Source organism: Xenopus tropicalis, chromosome 1 (assembly GCF_000004195.4).
Source record: "Xenopus tropicalis strain Nigerian chromosome 1, UCB_Xtro_10.0, whole genome shotgun sequence".
Classification (NCBI taxonomy): domain Eukaryota; kingdom Metazoa; phylum Chordata; class Amphibia; order Anura; family Pipidae; genus Xenopus; species Xenopus tropicalis.
Window position 1 is genome coordinate 113,132,213 of NC_030677.2, and position 12,530 is coordinate 113,144,742.

The following is a 12,530-nucleotide window of genomic DNA, read 5'->3' on the forward strand; positions in this document are numbered from 1 at the left end:
GTAGACTTATTTAGAAGGAATATGAGATCATGCAGCCTAAACAACCCCCTTTATTACACAAATCTTATACTGGGCAGAGACATGCAAGGCTGCTCCTCAACTGGTGGGTATTGCTAAAGAGGAAAAGAATAAGCAAGATGGCACCAAGAAAAGGCCTGCAGCCTTCAGTTTCCTGACACTTTTGTGCCTCTGTAACACTTTTAAAATCCATTGACACTATTTGAAAATTGATGTGATAAAGTTTTATACAACAACCTAAGCACCTAGAGTAAATCTGTCTGGAGGAGTATTGGGGGTGTATTGGCCCAGCATACAAAACTAGAACACATCAATCCCAAACGACTTGGTATTGCTGAAAAACTTTATTGTGAGGGGGGTGAATACATATGCAAAAGAAATATGAAAAAAGCTATATAAACTTAAATTTTCATTGTTATTAGGTATTATTAAAGCCTTGCTACACAGTCTGACAGTGCCCTCTAGTGGCATGTTATAATTCCATTAAACAGCCATAGCCAAAAATGTGAACTGTAAAAATGAAAGCATCTCTACAAGATAACTTTATTGCTTTACCTTCAGGCCCCGCACCTTCTACTTCCTTTCATCCCATCCCCCTAAGCATCTGATATCCAGTGTTTTCCACAGCCAATCTGAATTGTTTCTACTTAATAGTTTGGCTCCTTCCAGATAGCAGACTGAAGAATTGTAGTAAACAAAAACTGATTTCTAAGGTGATGTCTGACTTTCACATGGAATCAAAATGCACTTACAGGCCATTGGTACAGTGGTCTTAAAACTTGTGCGACTGTGTACTAAACTGAATTCTACACCTAGTTCGTTAGTGACATTTTTTTCAATCATGTAATTCTTGGTGTTGATTGGATACAACCGTACCCAGTGTTGTTTAAAGAAAACTAGGGTGGGGTAAATTGGATCACAACATGCGCTTATCAGGAAAACTTGCTGACATATCTGGCTGATTCTTGACTACACAAGTACCAACCAGCCACTTAGTGTGGCTTCAGCAACCTATTTTGGTTTGAGTATCTTTATAGCTTTGAGCATTTTCATGAACTTGCTTGTCAGTGGCAGAAATGCTTTCCATGTCCCATTTCTGTTTCTGCTCCGCCCATTCAAACAGTAAGAAACAAAAAAGGTGAAAGCTGAAAATATAGCCCCATTACTCCCCCCTGGTTTGTCAGTTTCCATGTGACTCCCTTGTCCCAAACTCATTGTCAACTTTTTCATCACTATCATACATTGTTGTACATTTACTGTATCTGAGCAGGGAAAAGAAGGTGATGGTATAAAATAGTAAAAATAGTGGCCAGTCTGAGAGAACTGCAGATTGGGACAGACTACAATTTTAAAATAAGTTATTAATTACTAAATAAACACTAAATGAAAAAGCCAAAAGAAAATAATTATAGATTGACCCTTTATATTCACAATAGCCAAATACATAGGAAAATCAATATGGTGCAGGGTCCCTTTAAAGATTTATGGTACATTCTAACATAAAAATTCCTACCTCCTACTGTTTCTTAAGGCTGATGTCAGACGTGGCGTATGGCGTATGAGGTGAATGAAATACGCTCGGGTGCAGGCACATGTAGGCAAAATACGCATAAAAACAAGAGACTTTGCATTCTCTTGCGTTTTTATGCAGATATCGGCTACATGTGCCGGCATGTGAGCGTATCTCATTAATTCGGGTGCAGGCACAGGTAGGAGGCATATAGTGGTATTTTCAGAAAGCGGTTTTCCCCTTAGAGGGTCTTATGACATGATACGCAGGCAGGATGCTTTGCATTGCTATTTTCATAAAAATATACTTTTTAAGTGTTATGTGCTATTGGGTACTCCTAAATAGAAAGAGCTGAATTTCAGGTTTAAAAACAATTTCGGCTATTACCAAGTTACCGGCAGTTTCCTTTTGCCATCTCCGGTAACCCTTATCTCCCATGATTTTCCCCATGCACTTCACTGCATGCATAAGACTGCACCGGCTCAAGGTACTTCTGTGCAAGCTTTACAGAGTGCTCCTCTTCCTGCTTTGTCTTTCTTCGCGCAGGTGCACATCTGTAGTTGAGTGAAAAGCCGAACTTTACCAAAAGGCAGTTTTTTTTCACTCTACTCTGCATGTGTCGGCTCTGGGGTTTTAAGGGCAGAAGAAGGAAAGAACATGGCTCTCTGGTGGGAGCTTGCAAAGAAGTACCCCCGGGCCAGGGCAGTTTTTTTGCTAACAGTAGAATCATCTAAGTCACTGGGGGGTTCCTGACATATGGCTCCCCCAGTGATTGAAGCTTTCCTTTACCTTTAAGGGTTACAGCACATAGTTTTCACGGCTGTTTAGGACAAAACACAGTCCACCATGCCTGTCTGTCATCCTTTCTGCTAATATCAGATAAAAAATGCCTAAACTGACACACACATCTGTTAAGAAAAACATCATTTGGATTGCAGAGAGGCTACAGTGTGCATGTCTGAGACCTTTCTTGGTGATTGCTAGTTCTTGGCACACACTGGCATGAAGGGAATTATGATGGATAATGGTGAGACCGAGACACTTTCAGTAGAAAAGAAAAGCATCACTAGGGTACATGCAGGCATAGTGACATGTTCCTGTAAAAATCTGGAATGTGTCACTATCCCTTTAAGGATCACCAACTTGGGTAAAAAAAAACTTTATTTCAATGTCGGGGCACATGTCTTAACATTTTAGCACCCCAATGTAAAGCCTTTCCTTGTCCTTTATGACTGTGACTTGCCATTCAGGGCAGATACTGACAAGGCATGTATAGATTTATACTGGATCTTTAGTATCATAAGATAAAACAGAAGACCCAGCACAAAGCCTTGAGGTACATCACTTAACAGGAGAATAGATTATGGGGGCATTTGGCACAAACACAGTAAGACAAGCTCTCACCTTCTTGAGTGGTTTCTAGCCTACAATTTCTTTTCCTTGGACTTTGGACAGAGTACTATATGGCACTGTTGTCCTATAGAACTACTTGCTTAGGCTTAGTTAATAGTACAAACCTCAGGAACACAATGACATCACGTTCCTGGCCGGCTCCATAGCAGAAGAGGTATGAATCATGCTGAGGGAAATAAATGTTTGCTTCAAGCAACTTTATATCTTCAGTTGTCTCTTGGCTTCTTCTATGGCCAGAGATCCCATCAGAAATTGTGGCTCTGTACAACCTGAATGGCACCCAATAACAATTCTAGTACTTTATAAAAATAAAATATGTTTGGCTAAAGGATATGAAGCCTGCCACCACGTCAAGGTAGACTCGCTGAGCAGGTCCCTAACCTATCCTAACCATCTTATTAAATGAGTAAAAGTACTGTGGTATTTGGAATATATATTTCTATTCAACTAAACTTTTATGGCTAGCTCTTGAGAGAAACAACTTCATTCTCCCTCATGTCTAAGCGGCACTGATCAGCATAAGAGCTGCTTGGCCCTGACATAGAGAAGTTAGCCCTAAAAACTCAATATATTATCCAAACAGGTACCAACAAGTACTAATATTTTACCTTTAGACTAATATGGCTGCAACTATTCTATCCACCTTATTAAATAATACTCTGTTGCTAGTTTGTTGTATTCCTATATTAACTATAACTATTCTATCCATCTTATTAAATCACCTAGTTACTTCTACCCTGTATTACATCCACTAACTCTAAAATACATGGGCCAGAGAAGCCAGTCCCATTTAACTAACGATCGGTGACATTAAATAGCAGCCATTGCCTTTAATGTTAATCTTTTCAGCTATATTTTATGATAACCTATTTTTATTTTCTGCCATCCTATGTGATATATATTATTCTACTTGTATTCTATTTACCTTACACTGTACTCCTTTAAGCTATAAGTTCAGGCCAGCACTAGCATATTTGTCCTTAGTATTAAGATGGCAGTAAGTGAAGGCAATTCTATAATGAGGAAATATGTAACTATCCTTATTTTTTACCATCTTATTCTTATTTTTTATTATTTTTATTTCTTTATTCTGTATCCTCATTGTTGTATTTCCTTATCATTATTATCCTAATTTAAATTTCTTGTCCTTATTACTTTATTATTTAGCCTTATTTTTTTCACAAATTTTTTATAATCTAATGTTATGTATTCTTTGATATTTAGTGCTTCTGGCATAAAATTTTTAATCATTTTATCTTATCCAATCCTGCTGAACTTTATCTATATACAAATATGGGATTAATTATCCAACATTTTTGAGAGTTGTGGTTTTTCTATAATTTGGAAGTATTACAAGGTATTATCTACTTATTATGTGGGAATACTTAAATTTAAGCTTAAGCTTTAATTCATTAAATTCCTATTTATCTTAAAGCTGATCCAGAGGAAGGAAAAAAAAAACCCCTCTGAGGCTGTGTCAAATGTGCCTCAAAAGGGGAAAAAAATCCTTCCTGACTCCAATATGGTAATTGTACTGGTCCCTGGATCACTATTGTACTATGTGTAGTGGTCCTTATTTATTCTGGTAGCCTATATTCAGGTAGTCTATTTAATGTTTAAGGTTCTGTCCCTTCCTAATTATACCATATGGCTAAACAATGTAAATCTACCTCTTCATTTTTTAAATACGAGTCCTTTAGTTATATCCTTTGCCACACATAATAAATATAATCAAAGGAGCTGAATCTGGACCCAAAGGTGTAGGTAAGTTGGGGGCTACTCAAAGTGTTGGGGGGCCAGTGGCAAGTCACAGAGACAGCAGCTAGTGGAAGGGGCTGCAGGCAGAGGCCAGTGGAGTGGGCCGGTGTTAGGGGGGCCGGTGGCAAGGCACAGAGAAAGCAGCCGGTGGAAGGGGCTGCGGGCAGAGGCCGATGGAGTGGGCCGGTGTTAGGGGGGGGGGGTGGTGGCAAGGCACAAAGACAGAAGCCGGTGGAAGGGGCTGCAGGCAGAGGCCGGTGGAGTGGGCCAGTGTTGGGGGGGCCGGTGGCAAGGCTCAGAGACAGCAGCCGGTGGAAGGGGCTGCAGGCAGAGGCCAATGGAGTGGGCCAGTGTTAGGGGGGGCCGGTGACAAGGCACAGATACAGCAGCCGGTGGAAGGGGCTGCAGGCAGAGGCCGATGAAGTGGGCCAGTGTTAGGGAGTGCCGGTGGCAGGGCACAGATACAGCAGCCGGTGGAAGGGGCTGCAGGCAGAGGCCGATGGAGTGGGCCGGTGTTAGGGAGTGCCGGTGGCAGGGCACAGATACAGCAGCCGGTGGAAGGGGCTGCAGGCAGAGGCCGATGGAGTGGGCCGGTGTTAGGGAGTGCCGGTGGCAAGGCACAGAGACAGCAGCCGGTGGAAGGGGCTGCAGGCAGAGGCCGGTGAAGTGGGCCAGTGTTGGGGGGGCCGGTGGAAAGGCACAGATACAGCAGCCGGTGGAAGGGGCTGCAGGCAGAGGCCGATGGAGTGGGCCGGTGTTAGGGGGGCCGGTGGAAAGGCACAGAGACAGCAGCCGGTGGAAGGGGCTGCAGGCAGAGGCCGATGGAGTGGGCCGCTGTTAGGAGGGCCGGTGGAAAGGCACAGATACAGCAGCCGGTGGAAGGGGCTGCAGGCAGAGGCCGATGGAGTGGGCCGGTGTTAGGGAGTGCCGGTGGAAAGGCACAAAGACAGCAGCCGGTGGAAGGGGCTGCAGGCAGAGGCCAGTGGAGTGGGCCGGTGTTAGGGGGGCCGGTGGAAAGGCACAGATACAGCAGCCGGTGGAAGGGGCTGCAGGCAGAGGCCGGTGGAATGGGCCGGTGTTAGGGGGGGCCGGTGGCAGGGCACAAAGACAGCAGCCGGTGGAAGGGGCTGCAGGCAGAGGCCAGTGGAGTGGGCCGGTGTTAGGGGGGCCGGTGGAAAGGCACAGATACAGCAGCCGGTGGAAGGGGCTGCAGGCAGAGGCCGATGGAGTGGGCCGGTGTTAGGGAGTGCCGGTGGAAAGGCACAAAGACAGCAGCCGGTGGAAGGGGCTGCAGGCAGAGGCCGATGGAGTGGGCCGGTGTTAGGGGGGCCGGTGCAAAGGCACAGATACAGCAGCCGGTGGAAGGGGCTGCAGGCAGAGGACGATGGAGTGGGCCGGTGTTAGGGGGGGCCGGTGGAAAGGCACAGAGACAGCAGCCATTGGAAGGGGCTGCAGGCAGAGGCCGATGGAGTGGGCCGGTGTTAGGGGGCCGGTGGCAAGGCACAGAGACAGCAGCCGGTGGAAGGGGCTGCAGGCAGAGGCCGATGGAGTGGGCCGGTGTTAGGGGGCCGGTGGAAAGGCACAGATACAGCAGCCGGTGGAAGGGGCTGCAGGCAGAGGCCGATGGAGTGGGCCGGTGTTAGGGGGGCCGGTGGAAAGGCACAGAGACAGCAGCCGGTGGAAGGGGCTGCAGGCAGAGGCCGATGGAGTGGGCCGGTGTTAGGGGGGCCGGTGGAAAGGCACAGAGACAGCAGCAAGTGGAAGGGTCTACAGGCAGAGAGCGATGGAGTGGGCCGGTGTTAGGGGGGCCGGTGGAAAGGCACAGAGACAGCAGCCGATGGAAGGGGCTGCAGGCAGAGGCCGGTGGAGTGGGCCTGTGTTAGGGGGGGCCGGTGGAAAGGCACAGAGACAGCAGCCGGTGGAAGGGGCTGCAGGCAGAGGCCGGTGGAGTGGGCCGGTGTTAGGGGGGGCCGGTGGAAAGGCACAGAGACAGCAGCCGGTGGAAGGGTCTGCAGGCAGAGGCCGATGGAGTGGGCCGGTGTTAGGGGGGCCGGTGGAAAGGCACAGAGACAGCAGCCGGTGGAAGGGGCTGCAGGCAGAGGCCGGTGGAGTGGGCCTGTGTTAGGGGGGGCCGGTGGAAAGGCACAGAGACAGCAGCCGGTGGAAGGGGCTGCAGGCAGAGGCCGGTGGAGTGGGCCGGTGTTAGGGGGGGCCGGTGAAAAGGCACAGAGACAGCAGCCGGTGGAAGGGCTGCAGGCAGAGGCCGGTGGAGTGGGCCGGTGTTAGGGGGGGGCCGGTGGAAAGGCACAGAGACAGCAGCCGGTGGAAGGGCTGCAGGCAGAGGCCGGTGGCGTGGGCCTGTGTTAGGGGGGGCCGGTGGCAGGGCACAAAGACAGCAGCCGGTGGAAGGGGCTGCAGGCGGAGGCCGGTGGAGTGGGCCGGTGTTAGGGGGGGCCGGTGGAAAGGCACAGAGACAGCAGCCGGTGGAAGGGGCTGCAGGCAGAGGCTGGTGGAGTGGGCCGGTGTTAGGGGGGGCCGGTGGAAAGGCACAGAGACAGCAGCCGGTGGAAGGGGCTGCAGGCAGAGGCCGGTGGAGTGGGCCGGTGTTAGGGGGGGCCGGTGGAAAGGCACAGAGACAGCAGCCGGTGGAAGGGGCTGCAGGCAGAGGCCGATGGAGTGGGCCGGTGTTAGGGGGGGCCGGTGGAAAGGCACAGAGACAGCAGCCGGTGGAAGGGGCTGCAGGCAGAGGCCGGTGGAGTGGGCCAGTGTTAGGGGGGGCTGGTGGAAAGGCAGAGAGACAGCAGCCGGTGGAAGGGGCTGCAGGCAGAGGCCGATGGAGTGGGCCAGTGTTAAGGGGGCCGGTGGCAAGGCACAGAGACAGCAGCCGGTGGAAGGGGCTGCAGGCAGCGGCCGATGGCGTGGGCCAGTGTTGAGGGGGCTGGTGGCAAAGCACAGAGACAGCAGCCGGTGGAAGGGGCTGCAGGTAGAGGCCGATGGAGTGCGCCGGTGTTAAGGGGGCCGGTGGCAAGGCAGAGAGACAGCAGCCAGTGGAAGGGGCTGCAGGCAGAGGCCGGTGGAGTGGGCCAGTGTTAAGGGGGCCGGTGGCAAGGCACAGAGACAGCAGCCGGTGGAAGGCGCTGCAGGCAGAGGCCGATGGAGTGGGCCAGTGTTGAGGGGGCTGGTGGAAAAGCACAGAGACAGCAGCCAGTGGAAGGGGCTGCAGGCAGAGGCCGATGGAGTGGGCCGGTGTTAGGAGAGACCGGTGGAAGGGCACAGAGACAGCAGCCGGTGGAAGGGGCTGCAGGCAGAGGCCGATGGAGTGGGCCGGTGTTAAGGGGGCCGGTGGCAAGGCAGAGAGACAGCAGCCAGTGGAAGGGGCTGCAGGCAGAGGCTGGTGGAGTGGGCCGGTGTTAGGAGGGGCCGGTGGCAAGGCACAGAGACAGCAGCCGGTGGAAGGGCTGCAGGCAGAGGCCGATGGAGTGGGCCAGTGTTGAGGGGGCGGTGGCAAGGCAGAGAGACAGCAGCCAGTGGAAGGGGCTGCAGGCAGAGGCCGGTGGAGTGGGCCGGTGTTAGGGGGGGCCGGTGGAAAGGCACAGAGACAGCAGCCGGTGGAAGGGCTGCAGGCAGAGGCCGGTGGAGTGGGCCGGTGTTAGGGGGGGCCGGTGGCAGGGCACAAAGACAGCAGCCGGTGGAAGGGGCTGCAGGCAGAGGCCAGTGGAGTGGGCCGGTGTTAGGGGGGCCGGTGGAAAGGCACAGATACAGCAGCCGGTGGACGGGGCTGCAGGCAGAGGCCGGTGGAATGGGCCGGTGTTAGGGGGGGGCGGTGGCAGGGCACAAACACCGGCCCATTCCACCGGCCTCTGCCTGCAGCGGCTGTCTCTGTGCCTTTCCACCGGCCCCCCCTAACACCGGCCCACTCCACCGGCCTCTGCCTGCAGCCCTTCCACCGGCTGCTGTCTCTCTGCCTTTCCACCGGCCCCCCCTAACACCGGCCCACTCCACCGGCCTCTGCCTGCAGCCCCTTCCACCGGCTGCTGTCTCTGTGCCTTTCCACCGCCCCCCCCTAACACAGGCCCACTCCACCGGCCTCTGCCTGCAGCCCCTTCCACCGGCTGCTGTCTCTGTGCCTTTCCACCGGCCCACTCCATCGGCCTCTGCCTGCAGACCCTTCCACCGGCTGCTGTCTCTGTGCCTTTCCACCGGCCCCCCCTAACACCGGCCCACTCCACCGGCCTCTGCCTGCAGCCCCTTCCACTGGCTGCTGTCTCTGTGCCTTTCCACCGGCCCCCCCTAACACAGGCCCACTCCACCGGCCTCTGCCTGCAGCCCCTTCCACCGGCTGCTGTCTCTGTGCCTTTCCACCGGCCCCCCTAACACCGGCCCACTCCATCGGCCTCTGCCTGCAGACCCTTCCACTGGCTGCTGTCCCTGTGCCTTTCCACCGGCCCTCCTAACACCGGCCCACTCCACTGGCCTCTGCCTGCAGCCCCTTCCACCGGCTGCTGTCTTTGTGCCCTGCCACCGGCCCCCCCTAAGACAGCAGCCGGTGGAAGGGGCTGCAGGCAGAGGCCAGTGGAGTGGGCCGGTGTTAGGAGGGCCGGTGGAAAGGCACAGATACAGCAGCCGGTGGAAGGGGCTGCAGGCAGAGGCCGATGGAGTGGGCCGGTGTTAGGGAGTGCCGGTGGAAAGGCACAAAGACAGCAGCCGGTGGAAGGGGCTGCAGGCAGAGGCCAGTGGAGTGGGCCGGTGTTAGGGGGGCCGGTGGAAAGGCACAGATACAGCAGCCGGTGGAAGGGGCTGCAGGCAGAGGCCGGTGGAATGGGCCGGTGTTAGGGGGGGCCGGTGGCAGGGCACAAAGACAGCAGCCGGTGGAAGGGGCTGCAGGCAGAGGCCAGTGGAGTGGGCCGGTGTTAGGGGGGCCGGTGGAAAGGCACAGATACAGCAGCCGGTGGAAGGGGCTGCAGGCAGAGGCCGATGGAGTGGGCCGGTGTTAGGGAGTGCCGGTGGAAAGGCACAAAGACAGCAGCCGGTGGAAGGGGCTGCAGGCAGAGGCCGATGGAGTGGGCCGGTGTTAGGGGGGCCGGTGGAAAGGCACAGATACAGCAGCCGGTGGAAGGGGCTGCAGGCAGAGGACGATGGAGTGGGCCGGTGTTAGGGGGGGCCGGTGGAAAGGCACAGAGACAGCAGCCGGTGGAAGGGGCTGCAGGCAGAGGCCGATGGAGTGGGCCGGTGTTAGGGGGCCGGTGGCAAGGCACAGAGACAGCAGCCGGTGGAAGGGGCTGCAGGCAGAGGCCGATGGAGTGGGCCGGTGTTAGGGGGCCGGTGGAAAGGCACAGATACAGCAGCCGGTGGAAGGGGCTGCAGGCAGAGGCCAGTGGAGTGGGCCGGTGTTAGGGGGGCCGGTGGAAAGGCACAGAGACAGCAGCCGGTGGAAGGGGCTGCAGGCAGAGGCCGATGGAGTGGGCCGGTGTTAGGGGGCCGGTGGAAAGGCACAGATACAGCAGCCGGTGGAAGGGGCTGCAGGCAGAGGCCGGTGGAGTGGGCCGGTGGAAAGGCACAGAGACAGCAGCCGGTGGAAGGGGCTGCAGGCAGAGGCCGGTGGAGTGGGCCGGTGGAAAGGCACAGAGACAGCAGCCGGTGGAAGGGGCTGCAGGCAGAGGCCGGTGGAGTGGGCCGGTGTTAGGGGGGGCCGGTGGAAAGGCACAGAGACAGCAGCCGGTGGAAGGGGCTGCAGGCAGAGGCCGGTGGAGTGGGCCGGTGTTAGGGGGCCGGTGGAAAGGCACAGAGACAGCAGCCGGTGGAAGGGGCTGCAGGCAGAGGCCGGTGGAGTGGGCCGGTGTTAGGGGGGGCCGGTGGAAAGGCACAGAGACAGCAGCCGGTGGAAGGGGCTGCAGGCAGAGGCCGATGGAGTGGGCCGGTGTTAGGGGGGGCTGGTGGAAAGGCACAGAGACAGCAGCCGGTGGAAGGGGCTGCAGGCAGAGGCTGGTGGAGTGGGCCGGTGTTAGGGGGGGCCGGTGGAAAGGCACAGAGACAGCAGCCGGTGGAAGGGCTGCAGGCAGAGGCCGGTGGCGTGGGCCTGTGTTAGGGGGGGCCGGTGGCAGGGCACAAAGACAGCAGCCGGTGGAAGGGGCTGCAGGCAGAGGCCGGTGGAGTGGGCCAGTGTTAGGGGGGGCCGGTGGAAAGGCACAGAGACAGCAGCCGGTGGAAGGGTCTGCAGGCAGAGGCTGGTGGAGTGGGCCGGTGTTAGGGGGGGCGGTGGAAAGGCACAGAGACAGCAGCCGGTGGAAGGGGCTGCAGGCAGAGGCCGGTGGAGTGGGCCGGTGTTAGGGGGGGCCGGTGGAAAGGCACAGAGACAGCAGCCGGTGGAAGGGGCTGCAGGCAGAGGCCGATGGAGTGGGCCGGTGTTAGGGGGCCGGTGGCAAGGCACAGAGACAGCAGCCGGTGGAAGGGGCTGCAGGCAGAGGCCGATGGAGTGGGCCGGTGTTAGGGGGCCGGTGGAAAGGCACAGATACAGCAGCCGGTGGAAGGGGCTGCAGGCAGTGGCCGATGGAGTGGGCCGGTGTTAGGGGGGCCGGTGGAAAGGCACAGAGACAGCAGCCGGTGGAAGGGGCTGCAGGCAGACGCCGATGGAGTGGGCCGGTGTTAGGGGGGCCGGTGGAAAGGCACAGAGACAGCAGCCGGTGGAAGGGGCTGCAGGCAGAGGCCGGCGGAGTGGGCCGGTGGAAAGGCACAGAGACAGCAGCCGGTGGAAGGGGCTGCAGGCAGAGGCCGGTGGAGTGGGCCGGTGTTAGGGGGGGCCGGTGGAAAGGCACAGAGACAGCAGCCGGTGGAAGGGGCTGCAGGCAGAGGCCGGTGGAGTGGGCCGGTGTTAGGGGGGGCCGGTGGAAAGGCACAGAGACAGCAGCCGGTGTAAGGGGCTGCAGGCAGAGGCCGGTGGAGTGGGCCGGTCTTAGCGGGGGCCGGTGGAAAGGCACAGAGACAGCAGCCGGTGGAAGGGGCTGCAGGCAGAGGCCGGTGGAGTGGGCCGGTGTTAGCGGGGGCCGGTGGAAAGGCACAGAGACAGCAGCCGGTGGAAGGGGCTGCAGGCAGAGGCCGGTGGAGTGGGCCGGTGTTAGGGGGGGCTGGTAGAAAGGCAGAGAGACAGCAGCCGGTGGAAGGGGCTGCAGGCAGAGGCCGATGGAGTGGGCCAGTGTTAAGGGGGCCGGTGGCAAGGCACAGAGACAGCAGCCGGTGGAAGGGGCTGCAGGCAGCGGCCGATGGCGTGGGCCAGTGTTGAGGGGGCTGGTGGCAAAGCACAGAGACAGCAGCCGGTGGAAGGGGCTGCAGGCAGAGGCCGATGGAGTTGGCCGGTGTTAGGGGGGCCGGTGGAAAGGCACAGAGACAGCAGCCGGTGGAAGGGGCTGCAGGCAGAGGCCGATGGAGTGGGCCGGTGTTAGGGGGGCCGGTGGAAAGGCACAGAGACAGCAGCCGGTGGAAGGGGCTGCAGGCAGAGGCCGGTGGAGTGGGCCGGTGGAAAGGCACAGAGACAGCAGCCGGTGGAAGGGGCTGCAGGCAGAGGCCGATGGAGTAGGCCAGTGTTAAGGGGGCCGGTGGCAAGGCACAGAGACAGCAGCCGGTGGAAGGGGCTGCAGGCAGAGGCCGATGGAGTGGGCCAGTGTTAAGGGGGCCGGTGGCAAGGCACAGAGACAGCAGCCGGTGGAAGGGGCTGCAGGCAGCGGCCGATGGCGTGGGCCAGTGTTGAGGGGGCTGGTGGCAAAGCACAGAGACAGCAGCCGGTGGAAGGGGCTGCAGGCAGAGGCCGATGGAGTTGGCCGGTGTTAGGAGAGACCGG